At 42.2% G+C, this 22,171-nt stretch overlaps 1 protein-coding gene and 1 long non-coding RNA gene across 4 annotated transcripts in view; one reads left to right on the forward strand and one right to left on the reverse strand.

Annotated features, from left to right (window-relative positions):
- Window positions 1-4,423: 4,423 nt before the first annotated feature.
- On the reverse strand, window positions 4,424-5,611 carry LOC143420335 (uncharacterized). The gene is made up of 2 exons (XR_013100156.1): window positions 5,332-5,611; window positions 4,424-5,218 (listed from the first exon to the last, which is right to left on the reverse strand). It is a non-coding gene; the product is annotated as an uncharacterized LOC143420335 (long non-coding RNA).
- Window positions 5,612-12,193: 6,582 nt separating this feature from the next.
- The window catches only part of LOC101476810 (cadherin-10), a 75,167-nt gene continuing 65,189 nt past the window's right edge, over window positions 12,194-22,171 (forward strand). The window contains exons 1-2 of one of the 3 annotated variants that reach the window (XM_076888315.1): window positions 12,194-12,464; window positions 21,017-21,353. The gene's annotated coding sequence lies outside the window, so the exon portion shown is untranslated. Of the gene's footprint in view, window positions 12,465-13,148; window positions 13,169-21,016; window positions 21,354-22,171 lie in introns of those variants that run through there. The other 2 variants (XM_004551807.5, XM_076888316.1) reach the window with 2 other exon arrangements.

The following is a 22,171-nucleotide window of genomic DNA, read 5'->3' on the forward strand; positions in this document are numbered from 1 at the left end:
AAATACGGTCGACTTCAGGCCGAGTTCCAGTTTTTTGCAGGAGACACAGCATTATTTGCGACATAGTGAATATTTATACCACGGAGTCCTTCAAGTTAGAAGATCCAAACATTATGCAGTTTTTTTTTATTTCTCTCTGGAGTTGGGAAACTGTGTTGATAAAAACTTATCTTAGCCCCACAGAACAACATGGTATCTGACATTCTTTAAAGAAGACTATGATATCTGTGATACGAGGTGCTTGGGCGCCTGACTCCTCTGTGCTCCCTTGTTCACTTTCCTGTAGCGTATCGATCTTTTTCTGGGATTGTTTATAGGACTCTGTGCGTCTAAAAGGAGACCTATTGATTTCCTTTTCTAGGGTTCTGCCACAGCAGAGCTCAAAGTCTCACCCTTAAAATAAAAATTAAAAAAGCATAATAAAATTAGTCAGCTTAATCATACATAATGAGTCCCCAAAGTGAATAAAACACATTTATGATAGCAATTGTTACCGGCACCAGACCTAGGGGAATCTGGACCGGCAGCAAGCGGCACACAGGCTAGAGAGCACTGCGTAGCCAAATATGAGCAAACTGTGGATTAATAGAGAGGACACCGAAGTTAGCGTCTTGCTCAGGCCGGAGCTCATTTATTTCTGCACATATACACAATACAAATCACACTAGACCATGCATTCTTCCCATAAAATAACAGAGTTCATAAACAAAAATAAAGTTACAAAAAGCATTCTCTCAAAAGCAAAATAAATACAAACTAATTCAAAATGACTTTACATACTCACAACTTAAACAAAACACTCACAGTTAAAGCATAACAACATACCAAAATAACCCATCTCACATTCACACAACCTTTCCCCACATTCGCACCATATACGCTATTACTTTTGAACATGGCGTCCCTTGAACGCAACACAACATGGCGGCAGACGACTGCAAACGTTGTTTCACCAACAAAAAGCTTTCCCCTTAATACATGTACTCAGTACTGCTTGGCTAACACTAAAACAACCACTACAACACATTTTCGGAAGTCGCAGGTTGCCACTGTCATAGCATATACTTATAGTGCTACGTAGCATTATAGCATTATGCCGATGATACACTAATACTCATTACAACGAAATACCACAAAACAACATCATCACTCTCATCTCAAAATATAGCCGAACAGTTGTTACTCAACTTACATGACATTTAGAACCAGTTCGGTAACATAAAAGTTTGTTTGTCAGTACCTGTGGATTAATAGAGAGGACACCGAAGTTAGCGTCTTGCTCAGGCCGGAGCTCATTTATTTCTGAGCTGCGCATGCGCAGAGCCTATAGCTAGTCTCTCTGGTAGTTCCACAGCAGTGCAAGAGCACCATCTACTGGCATAATGAAATATAACCATGGTCTGGCAACACATAACAATGTCAAAATAAGTCACAATAATAAACAAAAAAATAAGGGGGTAATTGGTTTTCTTACAAAAATAAACATGTAGCTTTTTCAACCTGCTACACAATCTCTAACATGTGTAAAACTCTTCTTTGTTTTCTTATGAAAGTCATTTGTGGACTGAACTTTTTTCCGCTCTGATAGCATCACTGTTCATGCAAACTAACTAGGTCCCAGGTCTTCTTTTAGTTCAGAAAAACGTTCATTGCTGCTCCGCTAATGTAGATTTCATCACTTAAACACACAAACACGAGGTAGCAAACTCAGAGGGAGGGAAGTGAGAAGCTGAGCCTGTGCTGTAATGTTGGAAATTGTTAATTACTAGCCTATTTTAGCCTCTAAACTACACATCTCTTTAAAAGAGATTACACCAGGATTTGGTTGAATCACATCATATTTTCTAGTTTACTTAACTTACATAAGGTTTGCATCTTTAGTTAAACCTAAAATGTCCTATTCTTATTTTCACACTGCTTATATTTTTTGAGTTCTAACATCAAATGAGGAGTTCAAATTTACCTCTACCAAGGATACCATGTTTTTGGCATCATTTGCATGTATGTCTTTATTGTCGTCATCCTGCCTGGCAGGCGGACTCAGCTCAACAACAAAGCAGCGTAAGAGTTTCAAATGGATATCAAAGGTGTATCTCCTAAAAATCTCAGACGTGTTCGAATCAGAGTAACCTCAACCTCAAGGTCAAGGTCAGAGGTCAAGTTTTCTGAAAGTTTTGTGAATGCAATAACTCGAGAAAGAAGTCACCTAGGATTTTGAAATCGATACCATAGGCGCATCTACTAAAAACCTTGACCTCAAGGTCAGAGGTCAGTTTTTCTGAAAGGTTTGTGAATGCGATAACTTGAGAACAAGGCGACATAAGATTTTGAAACTGATAGTGTAGGTATATACTAGGGCGCTGAGGGGTACCTCTTCCCGCGCCAGTATTTTCTATCTGTAACACGATAGAAAAATACATTTTGAATTAATTCTAATAAAAACTTGGGATGTAGATTGAGGTCAACGGTCAACCTCAAGCTTTATTGGTCACAAACTGACAAAAAAGCCTTATAACTTAGAAACTCCATTTCTTTCATGTGTGGTGGGCATTGTCGGAATATAAAGTACGCTCTAAATATTTAAAATATCATGTCACATTTGATCTCTGACCTCTTCTTCAAGGTCAATAGACTGATCTGAATGTCAAAGTGATAATAATGCTATATACACAGCAAATTCAAAAGTGTTAAATGTTTTGGTGTTAATAGTCTTCTTGCAAAAGTTGAGTTAATTTTACTCTAAGCAGAGTCACATTCTTTTAATGTAACTCTGAGGTGTAAAATGATAGTAGTTAAAATCGAGTGTTAAAAATGAGTGTTTCTATGTCAAATCTGGAGGTGTTACAATGGAAACATTAACTCTTGACCTCTTAACTCTGAACTCCTAGAGGGGCTATGACACCAACAGAGTAAATTCACAGACTCCGCCCCCAGCACGGCTCCAATCGAAGCTGAAGTGAAGCCGTTTCAGAACATTTTGCTCTACATATTCGAGTTGTTTGCCATGCTTGGTAAGTCATTTTTTCAAAGATTGTTTCAATTATTATTATGAGCTTTTACTTCTGTGGCTCTTTGGAGTTGAGACAAAGCTGTGTGAAAGGCATTAGCCATGTTGCTCGGTGATAGCATAATATTCTGTTTTAGCTAGCTGAAAGATATTGTTTGCAGGCAAATACCACAGCCTTGAAAAAAAGCTTGCATGTGAATTTTCAGTCAAACTTTTGGTCAAATACACCTAAAACAATGTCTAGAATGTGAAATGTTGGTATAATGGTGCTACTTGAAGCCTGAAAACGATCGCCCATAAAAAAAAAACGAGCAAACAGCAGTAGCAGACGTCCTGACTGGATTCTACGTTAGCATAGATCCCTCCAGAGTTTTGTGCACACGGTTTAGGTAAAAATGAAAAAGGTTGAGGTTTTACATTTAGTTCAGTATTACCTGCTGCCTGTGTCCTTGTCTTTTGGGAAAATACTTTACACAAGTAATGGCTCAAAGAGGATTCCTTTTTTTTTTTTTTTTTTTTTTTTTTTTACTGTGCTGCAATTGTTTACTGGATTATTTGTGCCGTTAATTAGTGTCAACTAATTTTTTATTCAATCTCCGCACAGGATATGCTTGTGAAGATGGAATATGAGGGAGAGCAGAAGTGCGTTGAAGTTCCACAAAGGAATGAAGGACATGCATATTGTATTGAAGAAATAAGTGATGAGAATGCTGTTATTTGCATTTACCATGTCAGACCTTTTGATAAACAAAATTCTAATGAAAGTGAGAACATGTATACTGTTACATCTTTCAGAAAATGTTTTGAAATTGTGGTGCACAGTTCATAATAAATGTTTTTCAAAAACCATTGCATCTTTTTAGTAAATGTTTATTTCCAAAAGAAATTTCTAGAAGTTCAGAACAGTAAAATTCCTGCTTTTTAGAATGAATTAGAAGATAACTCTTACGTAGTTAAACTAAAATACTCTTTGAGAGTTAATATATAAACTCTTAACACCCAGTGTTAAATTATCAACTCCAGACAGATTTGGTGTTTAACACTAAATCAGAGTTAACGTACCAACTCTCCAAAAAGAGTTAAATTAACACTCTCTGGTGTGGACCCATATAGACACTTTAATAGTGTTGAAATCAAATCCGACAGTGTTAATTTGGACATGCTGGATTTGCTGTGTAGAGCTTTTTAAAACTAGGTTTCTTACTGCTGTTGTTTGTATTGATAATATACAAGCACATAAGGAATGAAATACATAATGATCTGAATACATTTTTGAAGAAGTAACTAGTAACTATAATTAATTACTTTTTCAAAGTACACTGGGTTTGAGTGCCTTAGTGCATAAGAATAAATGAGAAACAGGTTTTGTTTTCACACACTTATAATAAAGGTAAAAAAAGAAAAACAGTCTTCAAATCAGTTATATGCATATTTTATTTTCGCCTTTCTAAAATAACTGACGCTGCTCATCTTAAACTGTAATTAATGCTGGTGAAGGAAGAAGGAAGAAGGATAGCAAGTGGGACATCTTTGGCAGCATGATTTTTTAGCAGAGACCAACATGGCAGAGAGTAGGTTTAGCCTGCACACGTTGGCACTGTCAAAAGTCACAAAGCATAAATAATGTTCACGCGTAATAGTTTAAAACCACATGCTCATCAAAAGCTTGCAGATTTGGTGGAACTCCCTTGTTTTCGGTCTCAAGCCAAGCATCCATCGTTGATTTGAAGTGTAAAGCATTAACAGTCCAAACAGGAGGCAAAGTACTTGAGGTAACCTCTTGAGACAATCCATGAAAACCTCCCTCAGAAATGACGTCAGTAGACGCTGGATCAAGGTGGAGAGGATGTGGAACGTTAGACGTTAGTGTCAAAAGCCTTTTTAAAAGCAAACCAAACATTATAGCAGATGATCAGTTATTAAACAGCTTCCACAGTAACCATGTTTATACTTTTAAAAAACCCCAGCTTGAAACAAACTACAAGGAAGATTTTTTTTTTTAAATGAAAGAGTGATTTAATACTGTTTTTCCTGTTTAGCTGTTATCCATCCACTTGAGTCCAGTAACCGAGGGAGGCTAAATCATTTATTGCTGGAGATGAACAAAGTCAACTGTGATTTGGAGCATTCCCACATCCTCTTCGCGTTGGTAATTGGACAAATCCTCCCTGGTGGCTGCCTCCCGCTCCTCCTGGTGGAAACCCTGAAGTGCTTTACGAAAAATAAAAGATATAAAAGAGGAGTAATTACTATACAGTTGCTGTCTACTTTTGTGTTGAACTCGTGTTTATATCAATCTCTTTGTCTAACTCTTCATAACACACCTGCAAATACAAAGTAAACTTGTATATAACTGAGGCCTTGTAGTACAACGGTACACATTCCTGTCACATCTGGTTTGTAGAACTGAACAATGAACAAGCAGAGCACAAGTTTATGACACACTCAAAAGCTACGGCAAAAAAAGGCTTGCAAAGACAACACAAAACACCACAGTGTGACAGTGAAGCTAACAGTTAGTAACTGGAAAATCCCCAGGTTTAATGCTATAAACAGCAATTAACAACAACTCCTCAGATTAACAAAAAGAACAAGAAAAAGGAAATACTTTATTTGCCCCATATTTGGAAAATTCAACAGCTTAAATGATGATATAAATATCCTAAAGAGTTACTGCATATAATAGGAAAGATTTCCTGTGTCTGTCCTTGTTCAGTGCTCTGCTGCCTGTTCAGTAAGTATTAAAGAAGAGAGTCAGGACTGGCCACAGGCTGAGGATAACGTCTCCTCTACCACAGCTTCAAAGATGTCCATTTTGCAACCAATGATAGAGCCAGCCTTCCTAATCAGTGCTTTCAGTCTGTCTGTGTCACCGGCTCTGATGTCACTCCCTCAGCAGACCATAGCAAAGTACACTATGTTTGCTACAGAGAAGCAATGGGAAATCTCCATTTTGCTGCAGAACAGGTGAACAGAAATGGAGACAGCACAGTCCCCTGTGAAAGTCCTGTAGAGCCCATCACCAAATCAGAAAAGCACTGAATTTTTTTAGATTTTAATCTGCTAAGATGCTTAAATTACCCCCACTCTCTCCACTCCCTCCTCCCCAACCAATTGACAGTTAGATACAATATTGAAGCCATATTGGTCCAATGACTGATCCCAGGTTTGATCTTCAGTCCTCAGTCATGCCTACCTGAGTGTAATGAAGCAGTAGCAAAGTCACAGATACCACAGATAACATGAAATTTGATTATTATAATCTTTATTCAGATTTATATTTCTGTTTTTCTATTTAGCAATAGCTAGCTAGATGTGCAATAGCATGTGTAAGGTTTGTTTCAAAAGCCCAGAGGGACTGTTAAACCAAAGCAAGAACAGACGCAGCTATTGGAGACCGCATGGAGAGCGCCAATCTGCCGGCGCAGCTTTGGGCTTCAGTGCCTCAGCTGTCCGAGCTGGACCTGCAGTGGGACTACACTGGCATGCAGTGTTCCAACATGCAGCTGCACTCCACTCAACTGGGACTCCTGGACAGCCAGCGGACTGCAGCAGGGCCTGTTCAGTTCACTACTATTAATACAGTATAATGTGGCAAATGATTTGTACTCATAACAATCCAAATGATATATTTTAAGACAATTCCACATACTGTATGTCCTCCTTTGGCAATAAATGTCCACCTAATATTTCTGATCTGTCCATAACGAATACGTTTCTCCTACTATTTTAATAAAAAACTACAACTACACTTCTTTACTACAATTCCCAGTTGTTTACTTTTTTTCAAAATCAAACTACAGACTTCTACTTGTGACTCCTTTTTTAATGATTTGTGTCTTTGTTAGGAGCCTGTGGACACACTGTTGATTTCATTCTTTTAATTATCTGGGTTGCCTCTTTATTTTTACAGATCTGAATCCATTGCTAACCCTTCAAGAGCTCAGATGTGTAAATGAATACACAGAAGGCTTAAATCTAACCAACAACCAAACAACCACAGCCAGCCAAATCGCCAACTGTAATGAGTTTACAAAAACAAGATAAGAACTCATGCTGAAAGGAGGAGGGGGAGCCTGTGCTGGCGTGACGGCCTGGAGGACTGAGGATGGATTGGTTCACTGCTTGTAGATTGGCGGTATAACCATAGCTCACTGTGTCCTCGTTTTTTTCTGTCACTTTCAGATAGACCCTGGCAAAGCCAGACACAGATTAATGAAGTATGGGTGTCTATAAACACAGAAGCAAAGAGTCCTGGCAATTCTTTTTTTTTTCTTTTCCTGACCAATCCTAAAGTATCTCTGCTGTCAGGTATAATAGGAGCACAAATTTCTACCGAGGCTGTCCTCCACATGCCTTGTCTAACTCCATGCCCTATAAATGTCATTTTCCTGTAAAATAACACACAAGGATGAATATCTAGGCTTTCTCTTCTAATCTATTCTGTCCTTTACAAGGCAGCTGTTGCACACATTTTCACAGCAGTATGTTTCTTATTTGCTCATTTATATTAAATACAAAGATCACAAAGATCAAAGCAAAAAAGTGCATTTCCACATTAATATAACAAGTAAAGATTTGTCAGAATTGGTGTTTGCAGACAGCTTCTTACTGTTGTGATGTGTTTATGGAGGCCGGCTGTTAAATAATCTGCACAAAATACAGAGGCAATGGTGCAGTCAAGGGCAGCGGTTATTCATCTCAGGCTGATCTCCTGATAGAACATGATGCCAAATGCAGACATCCCTTTGGCTCACTGCATTTTGCGCTATAGGCAAGAGTTTGATGTTTGGTTGAGAGGACAGGACAGCAGCAAAGTGGATGCTTGGAGCACTTCCAGGGATTAGACTCATGAATCTAGCAGCAGCCAGTGGTCATCGTGACACAAACACTGCATGGGTGGTAACGTGTGCACAGCGTGGGGTCTTAGGCTTGGAACATAGAAGAGAGAGAAAGAGGGAGAAATTTGAAACCATAAAACCATAAACGCCTGCAGACTTTTCTCCCATCTCCCACATTTTTATTATAAATGACATATGCTTTGTGGCGCTTGTCTTGCTAAAGCTTCATTAAGTGTTGTGAAAATTATGAGACACAAATGATAAATAAAAGAACAGGCTGTGCATCTCTGGGCTCTCTTCTTGATGTATTTTCACCCCTTGAAGCCTCGTTTGTGAAGTCTTATAAACTTCTTGAATATATCTACTAATTTTTCCTGTACTCCTGTTACCTCATAACTTAATTATCCTGTTATGTCAAAAAATCATACTTTGTTTACTTGTATATCTCATCATCACAGCACTGCTTTCATGACTTCGTCGCTTAATTATGGGACTGATTATAGTTGGAGTGTCTGCCTTTGTTGCACCTTTATGACAGTGAAATCTTCCACAAATATTCAAATTCATCACTTTATTTCACTGGAAAGTCTACACTTGAATTAAACTGCATTTATGTTGAATGTAAATAGCAGCTGAAGAGTTGCACATAGTTACAGCATAATTAGATTGTGATTTAATATATTTTATGTTGTTTTTTTTATTGCATTCAGTGCACATACCAGCATTTTACATGTACCTCAAAGCCTTTGGAATATAATAACATATTCTTTACAACATCAGCCTTTGCATTGCCATTTGGTTTGTTCCTATTGAGGTATTGCAGACATGTGACCACTAACTGCGTGACTTCACCATTTTCAAGGCCTGACAGTCATGCTGTTAATGTAGGATTGCGTATAGAAGGTCAGACAGGCCTAGAGAGTGGAAGCATGTATTTCCCAATCAACTAATATTATATAAACCTTCTCGTGATTGCTTTCGTCACTAGCAGGTAAGTAGTTAGCACATGTTTTGCTGAGAAACATAAAAAAACTGCAGCCAACCTTGACAGTCCACTAGCAACCAAAGCAATCAGCAGCAGCAGCTTCTTTGCAACTGATTCCATCCAGTGAGAGCCAGAAACCTCCTGGAACCACTGCCAGCCAGCAGGGAATGCAGTTTTTTCATAGCCACCAGTGATTGTAACATGTCCAATATGATAGTGAACTCTCGAGCAGTGTGTCTATGGCGTCACATGAGAAACCTCAGTAGACAGTAAAACAGATGAATGCTTCTGAGCCTGAAAATTTGAGCCTGCAGGGGGCGATATCTGTGGCTACAATAAGGCTTCCAGTCCCATTGAAGTCTATGGGAAAACAGCTCTTTGCTTTTAATTCTGTAAACACCTTCCTGGTGGCTTTTTGGGTTTCATACTGTACAAGACAATTATTTTGTTATTTTATTGACTCTAAGGGCCAGACAAAATGACCGTGTGTGTTGTTGTTTTTTTAGCCAGATGTACCCCTTGCTCAACACTAAGATGGTGAGAATACTACACAGCGGCTTCATAATGGGACTTCCTGTGGGTGACATCATGGTATAGCTACATTCATCTTTTACACATTCTATATTAAAACTAAATCAGAATCAGCTGACTTAAAATCCTAAATTTAACATTTAGAGAGAGTTAAAAAAAATATTGTCTAGAAGTGTTTTTACAAAGCTAGAAGATGAATCAGGTATTACACAAGGAAACCATTCACTGGCTAGAACAAGGACCTACTTTACACCCATAAAACTTCACTGAATTTTTCTGCATTTTTTGAATTTTTCTCCAATGAAATACTAGAAGCTTATTTCTACTACTTTATGTTCTAGACACTAAACTTGTGCAATCTTTCCACTGAAGCTTTGATATAGTCCATGACTGTGACTCTTGGGGTGGTTATAAAAAGGATTTGGTTGCATTTTGTAAGAGATCGCTTGTGTTTTTCAACCCTGAAAAATTTCCATGCTTGTCTCCTGTATTTAAGAAGTTATGAGAGCTCAAAAACAGTGGATAAATAAAAGCACCCAATTCTTTGATTCACTTTGAGGGTCTGTAACTTGGACATTTTAAAAGCGTGAAAGTTACATTTTGCATGGATTTTTCAAGTAGACTAAAGTTATTGTACAAAATAAGCAATAGATTCTGATGGGGTTCGATTTGACTGACTTTATATGCCACATATGTTATAACAAGTGTCCTTATGTACTATAATAGTCACAATAGGACAAATAAGTGTACTATAGTCACCAAAAAACAAGGGTCAGTTAATCTGGTTTGTAGATTTGGTTACCCATTTAGATTTTTCATATGTGATTCCCAGATTTGTTTGTGTTTGTGTGTTTTTCCTTACTGAGCTGCTCATTGTGTTATATTCAGCTCTACACGTTCTAATATTTTATTCAGATTTGTATTTATCGAGCTCGTTTTAAGTATATTAATTGTGCCCCTTCTTTGTGTGTCTTTTTAAACCTGTTGAACCTATTGTGCTTTTTTATGGCTCTTCTTTTTTGCTATTTTGTTATAGGCCGTGCTTAATATTTTGGCTGCTCTCATACAGGATACCCACCACAACCATCGCCACCATTACAGCCACTTTTTTTTGTTTTAGTATAAAAATATCTCATTTTATCTCTGTTGTATCTTACGCTAGACAACCAAAAGAAGTGAAGCTAGCCAATGTTTCAGCTTAGCCAAGCGGGGCGCCATTAATATTTACATCCTGTCACGCTCTCCTGAGCACGAGCCACTCATCACGAGCAGAGGTATGCTCCCTGCTGCGGAGTGATAAGATTGAAGGGTGTTGGTAGAAAGAAAATACTTCCTAAATGAAACCGCTTACTGAAAGGTTTGTGGATATTTTGGAGTAAAAGGGTCATGATTTTTTAAAATGTATTTTTGTGACGATTTGAGCGCCACAAGGTGAGTGCCATTTACTTCCATTATATTCAAGAGAAGGCCGACATCCCTAGCAGCGGAAATCTTCAAAATTGGGCAACTCACGCCAAAACAGTCTAAATCAATAAATAGCACCGCAGACCAGGGGGAAATATACATGTGATTTAATAAATGTATTTATTTATTTCTGTAATTTAGTTTTTTGTAGTGAAGTGGCCTTACAAAAAACGCCTTAATGGAAAACTGTACATCCTGCAAAGTTGTTTTGTCAAGCGAAATTTATTTTTTAAAGCATCTATTGAGCTGCAAAAGCTCAGTTTAGCCCATTTTTCTATTTGCAGTAGTGCTCTTATGCTTGAGCACTTCCCACTTGATTGTGCTCTTAATTGAGATATATTTAGAAATGCTAAAATCGTGTCTTGGCCGGTTGAACACATAAACCTCCCCAAATATAAGTCTGACATGATTAGCAGCAGATCAGCGGACCACACAGATTAAGTTTTCTTTTCAAGGTAGGAGAGGCTCTCGCAATGTTTGTGCCCACCAGCGAAACAGTTACTCTGAGAAAGTTTAGTTACAGGCTGATATATGTTTCCCCCTCCCAAATATCGCTATAGCTGATATTTGGGGAGGTCATAGTGTTTTAAACTGGATTACAGACTCTGAAATGACCACTGAGTTGAAGTGTCAAAAAATGAAAATAATAACCTTTATAAAGGTAGGGTTCATAGCAGGGATGCTGTATTAGATTGAGGTTTTAATATTAGAAGCCTCGACTAATAATAATAATAATAATAAGGACAGTCCTGCGGTAGCATTTAATCGTGAGGTATTAGTGGTAGAAACAGCAGGATGTAATAGAAGCAGTAAAGTCAGGCTGCTATTAACAGAAGTGCCTTAATAGTAAGTGTATGGTGATTGTTGCAGCAGCATTATTCAGTTCATAGAGTTGATTCATAGCCATACTTTAAGTACATTTACATTTGCAGCTCTGTTGGACGCACAAAAGAAAATACATGCATATTATTGAATTTATCATAAGCATAGTAGCTGTAGGCTTAATAGGGACATATTAAGACACATGCTAATTTGCCCTGGCATGACACTTGAGTTCACACAGTTACTCACATTTAATTAGCTATTGTAATAAGCCGTGATCTGTGGTTTACACGGTTTTAAAGGAAGCAGCGAGCCTAACTGGATGCTTTCGCAAATATAAAGATTTATTGATTGACTCCCAACCCGCAGTCAACCTATGACTTTGCAGCTGTTAATCACGGGGATTATGCAGATGCACAAATAAAACATCAAGCTTATTAATAAACTTGAACGCGCTCGCCCCACCGGAGCTCCTAATCTCCCCCTTTCTGCCATCTTCCTTTTGTTTAGTTTTTTGTCGGAGTGTGGCACTGTTTTTTTCTTTCTTTCGTTCGTTCGTTCTTTCTTTCTTTCCTCCCCTTCTCCCTTTCTGCTGGGGACTTGTGAATGGCAGCCAATGGGAGGGTTGAGTCCCCTCAGCCTCTCAGCCTCCCTGACATCCACAGCGAGAAGTGATGCAGCGCGACTGAGACGCGCAGTTGAGGTGGAACAACGGGCAACAAAAAAGCTGCAGCGAACGGATACACACTTGGCTCCGACGTGCGCCTTCAACACCCCGGGAACATTTCCTCCCTAGAATAAACTTCATTATCAGGTGAGCTTTGCTTGCAACTTCTCTCCGCCGGTGGGAAATTGTCTCATTTGTGCCCGATTCGCCGCTCGAACAGTTACTTCTTGTCTTTGCGGCGCGCTGTATTGTCCGAGTCGGGGTTAATTTATATTGGAATATGACCAAAGCGAATTAGTCGTGTCGCCTTTATAAGACGGTTTCCTCTTGTATGGATTGTAATGAAATCGCAAGTGGGGCAAAAAAAAGAAAGAGAGAAAGAAAATCCATATTTGGAGGAGACTAATTAGTGGGGTAACTTCGGGCTTTGAATTGGAAATGAGTTTGAATCGAAGTTATTTGTATGCACGTCCAGAGCCTGCTCATTCAACTTATATCGGGGGTCAATCTGTGGCCAGTGGGTTCTTTAACTTTTCTGTTTCGTGAAAGGGCTCTGTGCGCAATTCTCATTCATTTTTGTGGATGTAGAAAGGAAGCGTGCTCCTCCCGGTACAGAGGTCCTCTGCGACGCATTTTCCCTTCTTTTTTGCCCTGTGATGCGATCATGCAGGCCTGGGCTCTCAACGCACCTTTGCCTTTTATTCTGTCGCGTATGAAACTTCACCCCAACCCAACCCCCCACCCCGACGCTCGCGTGAATCTATCTGTGAAGATTCCCTTTTTTTCCGCCCCTCTCCACCGATGATCGCGCTGAAGCCAGTGGCAAATCCACGGGATGCGAATCGATGCAGGTGGGACAGCATGCTCTGATAAAGGCGGATGACTGTCTATCTGCGGCCGCCTGCAGTCGCACTGTGATGCTCTGCTGCCTCTTCTTTTTTTTGCTCTGCTGTTAGAGATCAGCTCAAAGGCCTTGCTTTCTTTTCCTCTTTCTGGGGGAGGGCACTCCTGGAGTTGACTCAAGTTTTCTAAAAACAACATGTCCTCCAGCGTTATTGACAACAAGATGATATCAGTGATGTGGCTTTAAATATTTAATGGATTCGCTGAATAATGCAGGCAGGCTATAAAGGGATTAACTTGGCTGTTTTACTCCAAACTTGCAGGTATCGACATGGTGATGGGGTAGAGGTGTGGTGAATCCAGTAGCCCCTGCACAATCCTGAAAATTGAATTCTGTGCTTGGAAAAGTTTCGCCATCCTTTCCTGTTTGTCTGCAGATTGCTCCATGTTAGTTATTGCTCTGGCTTAAAGTAAGCCTGAGGTAATATGCCTGAAGGCAGCCAAGAAGTTGTTTGGGGGAGTTGTCAAACTACCCGGGGAATATTCTGCAATAAGCACGCCTCTTCACACATGCTTTTAAAATTACAAACAAGAGCTCCTCTTATCCGAAGATAAGGGAGAAAAAGAAAGAAAAAAGCTTTACATCTGAAAATAGTGGGTTAACTTCGCTGCTTGCCTTTTTACAGGAACAACTTCCCACCTGTTTCTATATAGCACAAAGCAGCGTGGTGAAAGGAGATTGTCTTAGCCAGAATAGCTTCTGTGGTCCAGGTTTTTCATTTGCTGGTTTGAAGTTTTGAGATGAAAGGGACAGAGTCGAATCTGTGGCTGATCAAAGTCAAACAGAAAACATGGCAGGTACTGAATATTTAAAGGCTCTGCAAACAGTCTGTATGTGTGCATGTGTGTGGAGATCATACAGTACATCATGTATGTGTTTATCGCGCCGGCTGCGCTGGAGCTTCGCATGAAGACATTTTTAAGCGATATTGCTGAACTGGTTTGACAGGCGGAGGGGGGATAGACATATTCCAGCCATCAGCATTTTCTAAAGCAGAGCTCAGATTACAATAGACAGCCCCTCACATTTCATCTCCCTCTTCTCCCACATATATCTCTCCTCTGTGGGGCATGTGCAGCAGCTCAGGGGCTATTCCAAAAAGCTCCAGTCTCACTCTGCCGGCCGGCTCCTGTCTGTCCCTGTGAGCGCTGACGTCACCGGATGGTGGGTTTACCCGATGGCCAGACGACGATGACCGGTGACCCGAGCTGATTACATTATTTGTGCTCCAGATGGGCAGCATCATTTTGATGTGTCCTGCTCGTAATATTGAACGGTTCTAGCCCTCTCTGCAGTGGCATCTGGAGCTAATAAAATCACATCCCAGCGGTCTGTGCTGAAGCACCCTTCGATCCCCTATGGTGATCTCTGCGGCCCTCTTTTCCTCTCCTGTGAGCGTGTTTGGATACTTGTGGGCATTTGTTGAGCCTGCGTGCACGGCGAGTGGCTCTAATGTGTGTGTGTGTGTCCGTCTGTGTGTGTGTGCCTCGCTTACGAATGTTTGAAGTCAGAGGCAGAGAGCACCCCTGGGCATTGTAGTTCAGTAGATGCACCTTGATTGTTTGAGTGCATTAGTCACGGTCTGTATGATGTGATAATAAATCATGACGTTGTTTGTTCTGCGAGTGCTCCGGGATTCCTCCTAAGATTTTCTTGTGCCAAATATTTATCTGGAGTTGCTTCTTTCAGTGCCAGCCAACTAGGTCTCTCTGTTTTTCTTCTCTTTTTCTCTTCCTTTCAAATCTGAAGTTTCCCCCCCTTCCACTAAATACGTGACGCTGTCTTTTATTTCTCCAGGCTTCTTGTGACCATTAGAGCAAATTTTCTGCTGCCACAATGGTGACTTCTTAACTTGCTCCTTTACTAATGAGACAGATTCCCTTCAGAGACGCCTATTTATGGAGCCGTCAGATCCGTAATTGCATGGAAACCAAAATAAGGCGAGACGCGTGTTTCTCACCCACAGACTCACAGAGAAGGCAGGAATTTGTGACGTCTACTTCTGGTTATTAGATTCGTATTGTCAGGGTCCGCCCTCACCTTGCCTCTGAAGGTCAACCTGAGTCTCAGAGTGAATTTGCTATGACTAAAAAAGACACAAGAATTAGATGGGATACAGTTAAGCCACGCGAAGGCTGCTTCTCGACAGGTTTCAGCTGAAGGGATTTGCGAGCTGGACGATGGCCAGGAGGGTTGAACATCCCTATAGAGTCTGTATAAATCCCTCCGAAAAAGGCCTATTCTCCACTCTGTGTGCTGAGAAGATAAATCCACACAGATCTGACAATTTATACCTCACTTAACAATGACTAATTATCACTTCCTGCTTCGTGTAGGAGAACACCAATTACACAGAAATATACTCCTAAATCTGTTTTCAAAGTGGTTGGACAGAGATGTGGTATGTGTGTGTGTGTGTGTGTGTGTGTGTGTGTGTGTGTGTGTGTGTGTGTGTGTGTGTGTGTGTGTGTGTGTGTGTGTGTGTGTGTGATGTAATGCACATTGCTGGATGAAGCTGATAGTAAAGAGCGCATGAACTTGTGATAAAAGACGAGTGCAGCTTTTTACAGTATGGCACAGTAGGACGGATGTGACTATGAAATCACTTAGATTCGTGTCTTTGGGGTGGGAGACGCAGTAAATCACTGCCAATGTTGAATAACGCAGTCTGCCAACAGTTTTTTCATTTTTTTTGGTCCCTCTTCCCCCTCAAACTGTGGCTTGGCTCCACAGCTTTTCTAATTATGAAGTGGCTGAGAGATAGCTTCACAGCTCCGACACTATGTGGTGGTTGAGCTAACCGAATGGCAATCTAACTGAATTACCAACAAAGCCTGACAGACTTGTGGAGTTTAGCGAACATATTTGCAAAAGTAACATCCTCACCTTCCTGTTCAGCCACGAAATGTAGACACAGATGCACAGGCACAGGCTCACACACATATGGAAAGAGGCGCGCACACACACACACACACACACACACACACACACACAAGCACAAATGCTAGCAAACAAACACAGTACAAAGAGCGAAGGTGTACAGTTCTCCGCACGCTTCTCAGCACAATTTAACAAGATATATTAGTCACCCAGGAGGCAGCAGAAAGCCCGGCATCCACAGTGTGCAGCAGACTGCAGTCTGACAGTGGGAGATAGTGATTTACAACAAAGCCCCGTAGACCATGGCACAATTTCAGAGTTGCGGAAATGACACTGGTAAAGCAGGGGCATGAAAGTCTATCCACCAGCCACGTCTCATTTCTTACACCATTTGCCCTGGGATGGGGAGGGTGGAGAACGACGGGGCAGATGACAAATCCACTATTGTAGGTACCACACAATGAGTCGAGCCCAGGAGTTGAATTCTTTCCTGGATGTCATCGAAAATATGAGCAGAAACTGGATGGAGCCCACCTTCAAGGACACTGAACATTCCTTGGTTCTTAAATTCGAGGTGAAATCGATTTTTTGACCCAGCGAGCATACCGTTAGACTGCGGATTGGATTTTGAATTAAATCTCTATATCCAGTATGTGGGTGGGTGGGGGTGGAAAACAATAATCATCTAATAGTGGAAATCACAGATCCAGATCACTATCAAAATCTAATCAACCCTTCTCAGGCTTGAGGCTGATCTCTCTGGCAAATTTCATGGAAATTTGTTCGTGGGTGTTTCAGACACCACGCTGACATACAGATTAAGTGACAGAGGTGAAACTGTAGCTTCCTAGAGAGGTGAAAATTCACCCACAAATTTAAACCCCAAAATGAGTGCTATTTTGTCTTGAGAGGATCTTGCGTCATTTAAGAAAACTTGGTTAATCACAAGTAATTGTTCCATCCCTGGATGAATTCTTAGATTCTGTAATCTAGCTCCTTCGCCTGTGTTTAATTTAAGAAAACCCATCATGTAGGTAACGTCTTGTATGATGTGTGTGTTTCAGCGCTGCCTTTGAGGTACCTGGCTCAGGAGCGAGAGTGCGAGTGAGTGCAGTAGACAGATCGTGTCCGCAGGTCCTGCCTTTCCCTTCTAGTTGGATTCCTGTCTGTGCAAAGCCCAGAGGCTTAACTCTGACTGCAGTAAGAGGACTGAGGAACGCTAAACACTGTCTGGGGGAAGGCTGCTGAACATGACAGCTAGTTAATAAGTGTATGGAAGACGAGCTTGGAGGGGTGGAAGGGGTGGGTGGAGAGGGGCAAAATTGTCTGTCTGACTTTTGAGACTTTTGTGAAAGCAAAGGGAGGAAGAGGGGAGGATTGGTCAGGAGGTGGGTGGGTTTGGGGGGGTGGGAGTTGGTAATATTGACTGTTGGATGACGAGAGGGTAATAGGAGATCAGAGAGTCCAGCCACAGGACAAGGAGCATTAGCGCCTGACTGGAGTACAATGAAGACAGAGAAGGCAGTGAAGGGAAAGGGTTGAGTGGTGGATGAAATAAGGGAGAGTTGTAAAATAGGGAAGTGCAGAGAGGTATGGTGAGAGAAGGCAATAATGATGCTTACTTTACCCCTGCAAGGCAGCAGCAGCGAGAGCTGTCAGCTTCAGGCAACGCTGGCTGGTGGGACGCTGTTGGGATGCCTTGGTATGTTAACCCCCCAGACACCACTGACAGTACGTGATAGATCGCGGCTGCGTAATTACGCGTATGTGTCTGTTTGCGAGAGAGGGCGATGCTGAGGTTGTTTGTGGGCCTTCGTGCGTGCGTGTGCATATTGAGGTGTGTCTTTGTATGACTTTTAGCGTGTCAATTTTTCTTGGCAGCGGCGAAAGCAGAATGATGTGATTTTCCCCTTTAACAGCCTCCAGGAGTAATGATCCAGGTTATTGCAGATGACGTGTAACACCTCAACCCAGCGGGCATTGGCGCAGTAAAACCTGTCCTTATAGGTTAGGCTTCAGGGATGCTGTTGTCTTGGTGGCAGCACTGAGCGCACAATTCCTCTGTCTCCCAAACCTGTCACCTTCACATGGGCCCCTCCTTCTGTGGATAATGGTCTCCTGTCTATGTTGTGAATGATATCTGGACTCTATTGTGCGCCTGTTTCCTTCGCTGTGCTATTGTCCTGTAGAATGCCTTTGTGAGGTTTGTTTTTTTTCTTCTTCTTTTTCTTCCCAGAGAGCTACAATGTGCAGGCTGTATTCTGAGGTGCTGTAAATGAACAGGCAAACACATCAGCAAAGGTCCTATTTACTTTCAGTCTCAGGAGTGAAAAAGAGAGGTTTCTGCCATTGTTCTCCTACCTCTCAAAACATTAGGATGGTTCATTGTGAGCGAGAGAAATAGAAAGACCTCCGCACAAGCTACCTGTCGAATCAAAGTGTGTGCGCCGCCGTGGGACTGTATATTCCTCGGGGAAGGACACAATAGGAGCTTTCTGCTGCAACATGGGACACACCAATAACAGAACGCTGCTGTTTCAAGCTAAATAATACCCTGAGCGTCCCTCAGACATAAGGGGGAAACCTGTCCCCTTTCAGAAAAGGTCATTGTTTAAGACCCCAAGCAGCTGAACACTGTGCTCTGACATGAATAACTGACAAACAGATGTGTCACAGGCGCCCAATTACTGTTTGACGCCGCTGTCCGTCAAAGACAAATGGGCCAGGACCTGCCGGAGGACTTTCACGTTGCTGGAGCAGGCAGCCTTAGAGTCCAGCCTTGTGCTGGAAGAGCTTTAAGCGCTCTGCAATAATTGAGTTTGATCTAATGGAGGCAATGCCAAACGTGGGTTATTGTTTGCCTGAGGACAATGCAACAGAGTTGAATTCATTGTTGGGAAAGATGCCGGGGGAATTTCTTTGAAATGGAAAAATTGCATTAAACATTCCATTTGTATTAATTATATTGTGCCTCTCATTAACATTGGCGCTGTTAGGAGCAGGAGCAGCAGAACCGCCGGTGGTATTGGGCTTAAAGCGGCACTTCGAGCAATAATATTAGAGGCAACCATCCATGCCTCAGGCACGCTGAAGCTGGCTGTGATGTCACTGACTGAATGAATATAGCTTTACTCTGAAGCATTGTGTCTGGACCTTTGGTCCTACGAGACATCAGTCATTCAAGTTACTCACCACTAGATTCAATTAATCATAGCCTTAATTCAATCCGATGGTCAGGCCTCCCAGCTGTAAGCCTTTAAGTGGGTTTTAAGAGAGCCGGAGCCTGCTGGTGTACGGTCTTCCGTGCTTGAGCCTGCCTACCAGGGATATAGTGACACTCCAGAGGTCAAGGGTTAGACTCACATAGGCAGGTGGAGTGGTTACTTAGGTCTGGCGTTCACTAGAGTGAATGTGCAAACAAGAGTACCCAAGCACACATTGGTGTGCTTGAGCTAATGTGCAAAAAAGTGGATATGATACCTTGAGCTACCGGTTCATCAGCCTTTGCACACAAACATGAGGCAGCAGGTGCGCGCACACACACATACGCACACACACGGAGTACAATGTCAGAACTCGACCTACAGTAGCAGAAGCAGACACTTGTGAAATGCAGTGTGGATCTCCTCAGTCTCATAAATAATGGACGTCGGTGAAGCATCTGTCAACTTTTCTGTCAACTCTGTTCCAGATGGGAGTCAGACAGGCCAAGCCAGAGCAGCGTGTTACATACACAGAACAAACCTCCATCCAGGGTGCCTCCTGCACAGGCGCCCTGTTTACATCAGCACACTGACACCCGCGCTCACCTACATGCCTCAGCCTATCTGCTGATTACCGGTATTTAGGTCCTGCACCCGGCTTCCTTCGCCGTCTCTTTCTTGACACACACACACTCACAAATTCAATCACAGCAAGAAAAAGAGCAAGTGTGCTCTGAAGACCTCCCCTTGGTTCAATAAATAAAAGTTTTTTTTTAAAAAGCCATACTGCTCTCTATCTAAATACACACATATCCCCCAAAGGCTCTTCGAGTAAACGCATCAGTAGCACCTCCTCACTTGGTGGCAGGGAAGCAGTAAACACACGCCTCCAATGGCCTACATGTTTGTTGACTTAAATATGGCAGCGCTCACGTAACATTAAACACTCGCTGTGAGTTCCTTCCAGACGTAGCCACAGAGCTTTGCGTCACACTTCCTTGGCATCTGGCTCGGAGATATCGGGGTGTGTTGTCCAGGAAGCGGCCAGGAAGGGGACAAGCGAGCAAGCTCGGGATTTGCGCGCTAGAACAAGTTTCGGCAGCGACTTGGGCTCTGCCTCGCTTCCCTTCCCCCTGGCAGCTGGGGCGGGAGGATGAGTGGGTCGGGTGCTGCCGGGTGGCGGTTACTGTACGGTTGCTTTATGGACTAAAGCACTGTCTTCCCGGCCTTGTCGTAATAGAGGATTCAGCTCATAAAGCAGCATCATGATTTGCAATAAGCAGAGTTAGGGGAGAGTAATGAAGGTGTAAATCAACTGAGCCGTGGTTTTTTCTTCTTCTTCTTCTTCTTCTTCTTTTAATCTGACGTTGGCAGTCTCTCTTTCCCTCTCGCTTTATTCCATGCTGCCCGCTCCCTCCTCTGCTTCTTCCTCCTTTTCTCTCTCTCCCTTCGCAGTAATGGAAAGCCTGGCACTCTGTAATAAAGCAGAGTGAGCAGCAGTATTAGTAAACAGTCGCCGCACTCATTCAGCCAAGTCCAACTCCTTTATTTTGTGTGTGCGAAGTATTTCATAGCCCCGTATGGTGTTAAGGTTGTGGGCGTGGGGGCGTAATGAATGAGGATGGAATGAAGAGTATTTAATTCCAGTCTGGGAGAGGGAGGGACTATTAAGGCTTCCTCATAAGAAAGCCTTTGTTTTCATTTTTTCACAGAAGTTCTGGACCAAGAAAAGAAAAGCCTTCATTTTTTCAGTTGCACTGGGAATGTAGATGCAAATGTGCCGCACAGAAGCTTTGCAAAGAGGAAGAGGACCACACAGCCATCAGCGAGGCACCAGGGCTTGCCTCGCTCGCTGCCCTTTCCCCAAATAAAGACGTCGTCAGAATTTTGAAATGGAAGTCGGATTGGAAGCAATCATCAAAAGAGAGGGTCCAGTACTCCCCAAGTTAAAATGCCTGGCTGGGAATCATGTTAAAATTTCCATTCCTCGCTCCAAATCGATCGTATGGGTCCCTGCTCTCCAATATCCATGGTCACCTTTGCTATAAAGTAGGGTATTACTTCTTTAATGCAGTGGAGTTTTATTCTGTGACCAGTGAGGAGAGGAAGGAAAAGAAATGTATCCACTGACCTCAAACACAAAGAAATGATGGCTGGGGATAATGAAAGAAAGTAGCTTGAGTTTTATATACACCGTACGTGTATATATGTGAGCAATGCTTGAAGTCCACGAGACATTGGCTTGAGTTATTTTCCTCGTCTGCCTGTTTAACGCCGGCTAGCCTCCGCGGACACGTTAATGCAGTATTGATTGTTTATCTGTAATAACACCATGCTGTTGCTGCTTGGGTGACAACAGACGAGGGAAGGGAGGAGGTGCTGCGGGTGGTAAGGTGGTGATAGATAACGCACTATACCCTCTTTTGACTGGTGGCTGGTGATTGTGAATCTGGGGTAAAACGAGGTGCCTGAACATATCCTATCTGGCAATAGTCCAGGTGTGAAATGGGAAATAGAAACTGGGGTGAAAACGTCAGTGCAATGTGGCCGCTGCTCGATAAGGCTGTCTCCTGTCTCTGAATAATTCAATCTCCTGCTCTGACCATTCTGGTAACTTCCCGGTGCCAATGCCGGCCGTCCACCCACTCTCTGCCCCTAGGCCCCGGAGCCCATATGGCCAGCTACAGTGTCTCTCATTGACCTATGGCCGGGCCTGTTGTTGAGCCAACCCCCCCCCCCCGAGGAGCTTGGTAATTACAAATAAGCTGGAAGTCACACCAGCCATGGAAAAGGTGAGTGTGATTAAAGATGTGTGTACAGCAAAGTTCAAGGGGTGCTCTGCTGGCAGGCCAGCATATTGAAGCGTG

Source organism: Maylandia zebra, linkage group LG9 (genome assembly GCF_041146795.1).
Source record: "Maylandia zebra isolate NMK-2024a linkage group LG9, Mzebra_GT3a, whole genome shotgun sequence".
In the NCBI taxonomy this organism is placed as follows: domain Eukaryota; kingdom Metazoa; phylum Chordata; class Actinopteri; order Cichliformes; family Cichlidae; genus Maylandia; species Maylandia zebra.